The 6980-nt window shown below is 44.4% G+C and overlaps 1 long non-coding RNA gene across 2 annotated transcripts; it reads right to left on the reverse strand.

Moving 5' to 3' along the window:
- Positions 1 to 1043: 1043 nt before the first annotated feature.
- Positions 1044 to 5439, reverse strand: LOC309528164. 2 transcript variants are annotated; one of them, XR_014217578.1, is made up of 2 exons: positions 5361 to 5439; positions 1044 to 1195 (listed from the first exon to the last, which is right to left on the reverse strand). It is a non-coding gene; the product is annotated as an uncharacterized lncRNA (long non-coding RNA). The 2 variants fall into 2 exon arrangements; XR_014217579.1 differs by lacking the exon at positions 5361 to 5439 and adding an exon at positions 1386 to 1563.
- Between the last annotated feature and the right edge of the window lie 1541 nt (positions 5440 to 6980).

Below are 6980 nucleotides of genomic sequence, written 5' to 3' on the forward strand. Positions count from 1 at the left end.
GTTCCATATGAACTGACTGTGCAGCAGCAGCAATAATACATTAAACAATGATTATGTTTTAATTATTGCAGACATTCATAATTCAATTCTTAATAGCAGTAATATTATTAAACTGGTTTCAACTGAATCATTCCCATACTGGTGATATGATCTCCAGCTTAGAATCTGCTTCAGTGTCTCTGTTGGAAGTCTACAGCTAGTACTTTTTTGCTCTCAAAAGCTCACTCAGGACTGACTAAACTCCATAGCAGAAACTGGTGTGCTTCTGTCTCCCTAACCGCCCACCCAAATCTCCCTGGACTAACTTTCTTCCTGCTATAACTTTTCTCCAAAGTGTAAGGAATTTGAGAAACAGGAAATACACCCCGCTTCCCTCTCCCCTTCATTTTTCTAACGTTCAGTTGCCTCACGCCTGTTTTGCTACAGTTAGTGAAAACAAAAATGCATTGTGGCTAAATATAGTCTGACAGTTTGGGGCTTGGCTCTCATGTTACATAGACAGTTCCATTTCTGTATATTGAGTGAGGCAGTAATGTCCCAGGAAAGAGAAAGCGGGAGTGGGGAAGGATATTAAACAGGTAAAAACTTCTTTACTTTTTTTTTTTAATGAAATATGATTAATTCCTACTTGAAACAACACTTTCTTGGTAAGTGAACAGTAACGATTCAGAAGTTTAAATCTGGATTTTATCTTCTCCAAGGACTGTTATGTTTGGATTCCTGCCTCAACTTCTCCACATTCTCTCTCTCCGCCGATTTCCCACAGCCACACTCACAAATGCAGGAAGGAAGGGAGTAAAGTTTCAAGGACACACTTTAGAAAGGCAGTCTCTTTGGATTCTGTAGATACAGATGTATCCATCTATATATAATAAAAACTTTGCAATAAACCTAAGCTAGGAGTTGTACAGTTTGCCATTATAGTATGGGGGGGGGAGGGAGAAATATCGAGTACTCACGCGGAGCAGATGTTGTACTGTTTTGAGAAGCCATCCTTTACGCATTCAGAACTGCCCCTCTCTCTCTCCGCCTGTCTTTTTAAAAAATATTTTTTTTTCTACTGACAGTCAGTCGGGCTTCCCTATCCGCAGTCCAAAGGCAGATGAAGCTGCAACAGCTGGCAGGACTGGGAGAAACCAGTAGAGAAAGCAGCTCTTGTTCCGGAGCTTCTTGTCTGGTTCTTGACCATTTACCACTGGAAAAGGAAACAGCACATGTGTCATTCAGTTTGGCCTCTCCAGCTCACACGAGGAGGAGGGGAGGGGCACCAGTTTGCAGATAAGCACTAACTTTTTTTTTTTTTTTGCCTTTAGCCCTCCTATCCCTCAGCTAACTAGGACCTTTCCACCTCCAGCAAGCAACAAGTTGAGACAAAGGCATCTTACTTTCAAATCGAGAGCCCAATGCATCTCATGCCAGCAATGTATAACGTAATATAAGGTAAAAACAACAGTGAATTTTCAAGGGAGGAGGGTGGGAAATGGTTACGCTGCCAAAATTGCGCAGGGGAGAATTTAACAATAGGACTTTCATTTTCTCTCTTTGCTGTGGCAGCTTTTCTGACTCGCTGCACAGAGAACTCCCCCCATTCCCAGTCCCCTATGTTCAGCTTTGAGATATATGGTTGTGTCTGTTTGTTTCTGAGAGCTGAAGGCCGAGGGAACATAGCGTCAGCGAGCAAAAAGCAGCGCGAATGAAGCTGCGTGATTGGTCCACTTTGGCCTCTGGCTAAACAGGTTTTGCAGGTTTGGAGGAAGCATTTCCCAAACTGATGAAACTAATTTGTCCAGGGATAAAAGTGGGAGGAAAGAAATTGGTTGCATACACCGGTGGGATAAGAAACAGGAGCTATAAATTGCAAGGTCCCCAGTCCTAACCTCTCCTCTGCCATGAGATCATGATGTAACTTTAGGTCTTCTCGAGCACATCTTCTCAGACTCAGCTTCCTCCTTGCCCTCTGTGTTATGTTAATGATAGTACTTGCCTATCTTGCAGGGCCGATGTAAGTCAGGGGCTGTCAACATGGTGTCTACAGGCTCAGTCGGTAGAGAATGATGCGCTCAATCTCAGGCTTGTGGGTTGGAGCCCCACACTGGGCATTGCAGGGGGTTGGACTGGATGACCCTCAAGGTCCCTTCGAACTCTACAATTCTATGATACTTTGATTCTATATTTGTTTTGTTTTGTTTAAAAGCATTGCCTAATATTTTAAATATCTCTAAGTGGTATGCAATATAAAAACCAACAATAACATTAAACAAAAAATGCCTCATAAAACCAACAAAGCGGTAGTATAAAAGCATATAAAAACCAGAATTCAGAGAATTCAAATACATAAAACAGAGTCTGGTATTATGGGTTAGGGAAAGTGTGGGCAGAAAGATAAGCCTTTATAAAGACATCTGAAGCAACTGGTGGTTGCTGTTTCACGTACGACAAAGTTTAAAGGCATTCCATAGTACAGGAACTGTAGCAGAAAAATGCCCATTTTGGAATCACTAACCTATCGTATTCTGTAGGGTGTGGTACCACAAGTGGAATTTCCCCAGATAATCTAAGTGATCTTGCATATCTATACAAGGACAGGCCATTTTTCAGGTGACCTGGGCTTCAGTGGTTCAGGGCTTTAGGGTTCAAGACCTTGAACATGGCCTAGCAGCTGATCAGCAGCTTGACTCCTCATCTAGTTTATCCTCATAACAATGTGGTATATGCTAGTTTCGGCTAGCTCAGTCACCCAGAAACGTTCATGGCTAAATGAAGACTTGAACCCAGATCTTTCTGGTCCTAATCTGACACTTTAACTGCTACAGCACACTGGTTTTCTTAATCTTAATATTCAGCCAGGTATTACAGCATCACAGTGTGCTGCAAATCCAGGACCCTGCTAACAAGTGACACCTGATATCGATGCTTCCATACATTTACAGTATCACATAGCCCAGGGGAATGTTCCTCGAATGGCACTGTTTTCTTGATCTTCTGTCTGGTTACAAAGTGCTTTCACAACTACCCGGGAAACAAGCCAGACAGCGCAGCAACACGATGATTGTGTCATGATCACCCTGGCAGGGGAGCTAATGCAGAGCCCAACACAATTCTTGTTCAGAAGGCATAGTTTCTGCTTGCATTTTGATGAGAATCATTTGGGTGCCAGGTATTTCCATATCACACTGTGACTTCTCTGCAAGGAAAGAGGATAAGATGATGTGCATTCTGTTAAGCTGGGGATTAATAGACAGTGGTACCTTGGTTCTCAAATGTAATCCATTCTGGAAGTCCGTTCGACTTCCGAAATGTTTGAAAACCAAGGCCCAGCTTCCGATTGGCATAGGCACCCTGGAAACAATAGCCGAAAGCTGCAGCAGATGTTCAGTTTCCAAAAAATGTTCAAAAACCAGGACACTTACTTCTGGGTTTTTGGCATCCAGGAGCCAAAATGTTCAAGGATCAAGACGTTTGAGAACCAAGGTTCCACTGTATTAGCACCCTGATTCTCTAAGGCAGTAGTTTTCAACCAGTGTGCCATGGTACCCTGGGGTGCCTTTAAAGATGGTCAGGGGTGTCGCGGGCAACACTGACCACTGTCCCTCTTTCATTCCCTACCTCCTCTGATGCACTCTCATGTCTCTGCCTCCCAAAGGCTTGAATGACTGTTTGTTGCAGCAGTCCTGTCTACAAGCTCCACAGGCGAATGGTGCCTTTGTTGCTGACCAGGGGGTGCTAGGAACTGAGGCGGCCTCAGAGTAAGCAAGCAAGTGGATGAGGGAGCCCAGCCGGCCAGTCCACCAGCCCTTGCTGTTGGGAATGGACACACCTCTCTTTGGGGCAGTGGCGGGGGGGGGGATGCAGCTCAGAGACCAGGGGCAGCAGCAGCAGCTTCCCAGAGGACTCCTAAGGAGAGGGGAGAGGAGAGGAGGCTGAGGAAACACTCCATAAGGGAGGGTGCTTGAAAAAGGGTGAGGCAAGTAGTGACATAACTGGGCTCCTGAGCCCCACAGGGGTGCCGCAGATAGAATGCAGTTGGTCAAGGGAGCTGTGGACTACAGAAGGTTGGAAACCTCTGTTCTAAGGGGTTCAGAAAATCATTTCAGCCTCACAACTGCCTTCCTGTTTAGATTAAATTGATAAGCAGAAATTGCACATGGCTGCACAATGAATGTCATTGTAAAGCAAGGATTTCAGCCTGTTTCCCACATCCATCATCATCAACAACAACAACAACAACAACAACAACAACATCTGTATCCTGTCCATCTTACTGGTTTGCCCCAGTCACTCTGGGCGGCTTCTAACATAGATAAAACATAATAAAACATAAAACATTAAAAAGCACACAGAGATCGCGGAGCTGTTGCCCTTCATCTCATCAGCCCCAGTCAGCATGGCCAATGGTGAGGGAAGATGGGAGTTGTAGTCCTGCAGCCCTCCAGGCTGTTATACCTGTTTTGGCCTCTCACCCACATCAGAAGCAGTTTTAGAGTAGTATGACTGGAGTGGCTAAACTGAGTGCCATGCTGTTGGGGACACAGGCACAATGTTGTAGAATGGAGTGTGAGAGGCAAGGGAGTGCTGAATTTTAGTGCCACACAGGGCACCACTGAAATTTGAGAGCCCAAAGTCCACCCCTGACTACATTACCTTACTGTTTGTATAGCGAATAGGTTGCAGAACAGGAGTGGTTCAACATTTTTTGGGGGGGAACTCCCCAATGATCTGTCTGGATAGACTTGCCTGAACAAAATGTTTCTGCATGCATTGGAAGCAGAACAACAAAGTAGCCTGCCTAATATGAATATGAATAATATTCGTAAAAGAGTCAAACCCCATGTGGTACTATATTTCTGCAGCATAATTTTTTAATGTATTAATACATCATTATTTTTACAGTTATACACAAACTGGGAGTGCGTATGTGTATAATAGGCAAACAATAATGTGCATATTAATGCATATAATATGTGGAATTGACAACATTTTTTAGCAAAACTGGCTAGAATATAATAATATCCTTGCCTCTGAGATCAAGGAGCGAGGTGGGAATTAGAAAAATAATAATCCATGCGGATTAGCTTGACGTGTAGAGTTTCAGAAAAATCCCATCCCTAGCATTGTGCCATTACTGCTGTGATTGCCCTGTTTTTACTACTATTATTATCATATTATTTTATGTTGGAAACTTCTTTGGGACCACATGGGCGATCAATGGTTGGTAAATGTTACAAATATAAATGATGTTACAAATAACGTCAGAAGCACTGCAAGGAAGCATATGGGGTGTTAGGGTAGGGGTAGTTCCTCTCGTGAGGGACACATCACGTTATTTCTGGGATAGTGCACATTGTGCATTCATCTCTCACCTATGGCTTCTAGAAGCTGTCAGCAGGCAAGAGAGGCCCCCACCCTGGGAATGGCTTCGAATGTTCCGGTGAGTTCCGGCTGAAAAAAAGAAGAAGAAGCCCTGACGAAAACTGGCATTTTGTTGAGTACAATCTATCAGCCCCCAGGATACATCAGGTATGGGAACTGTTTAGTTTATCTTTGCAGGCTTTTAACGTATGTCACAGGATGATGTAGGACAAAAAGCCATGAACATGAATGGTGCGTGACACCAAAGAGAAAAGTGGATTAACAGAAGACTGACTACGGAGAATGCAGGCTGGGAATTTCAAAGTGTGATTTCTGGCCCTGCAGCTTACCAAACATCTGCATGTTCAGAATTTGATATTCAGCTGGATTTTTAACCTTTTTGGAGGCTTAGAGCCTCCTATCGCTGGCCCCATATTATCATGGGTTCATCAAGGGCTGTCCTTGTTCCCCGAGGGAAATATCCATATTAGACCATTCCCAGTCCCACTTGAACTAGGCTAAATGTAGAGCATGGGATACACACTGAGAACAAACAACAGCCTAATTCTCTTTCTTTCCTTCTGACCTCAAATGCAACTTCCCTCAGGGAAGCTGAGAAATAAGACAATGAGGAAACAAGAACGGGACTACTGTGCCATTAAATTATTAAATTCCTCCTTGTCTGAACTTTCCTCTTACGCTTATATGCTGCAGGCAGTAAAAGCTGTGAAAACGAGGCAGCTAAAAAGGAGTGTGAAAGCAGCTTTTTGTTGAAAGGGAGTCGGATGGGCAAGATGAGGAAATTTCCCATGAAGCAGACTGGACTGTCCTGGAACAGGGACCTGGGTGGATTGCTCCTAGGGAGGAAGAAGATTGCCTATTGCAGGAGATGAACCCATGGAGGAATGTGACACGCAGAAGCAGTGGCGGTGGCTTGCCACCACAACCGTGGGTGCCCAGGGCCACACACACCATGGGAGTGTACACGGCGAGGTCAGCACGCCCAACGCCACACACTTCCGACATCCACGTGCAAGTGACGTCAGCACGCCCCGCACACACTGCCAAGCATGCTGATGTCAGATGTGTGTAGCACCAGGTTTGGGCTGGGTGTGAAGGGGGTCTGGGTAGAGGGGGGACAGACTGTCTTCCGAGAGGAAAAGCCTGATTTAGAAACAGGCTTGTGTGTTTAAAAAGCGTGCTAATTATGTGCCAAGAGAATCTAAAGATGAAGACTGTAGTAACAATGGAACTGGATTCCTCATCCATAGTGTGAGCCCAGCTTTCCAACTAGAGATGGACAAATGTGTCAGTTTTGGTTTCTTTCAGTTTCTTATTTTGCCCCTCAATCTTCAAGTCAGTTCTCCACATTTGCACAGCATTTTCAGCAGGAGATTTTATATATATATATATATATATATATATATATATATATATATATATGCTTTCGTAGATTTTCACGGGTACAGGAATGCAGGTTTTGGTGTCTTCGGGTGTCTTCCCGTGTAAGAGTCGGGGTGTCTGTGCGACGTTTCGACGAGGTCTCACTCGTCATCTTCAGGCTGGTGCTTTCGGCTTCTTGTTACTGGAACAGAGCTCTGTTCCAGTAACAAGAAGCCGAAAGCACCAGC

The sequence above is a fragment of the Podarcis vaucheri genome (assembly GCF_965113315.1).
Source record: "Podarcis vaucheri genome assembly, chromosome: 1".
NCBI classification, from domain to species: Eukaryota; Metazoa; Chordata; class Lepidosauria; order Squamata; family Lacertidae; genus Podarcis; species Podarcis vaucheri.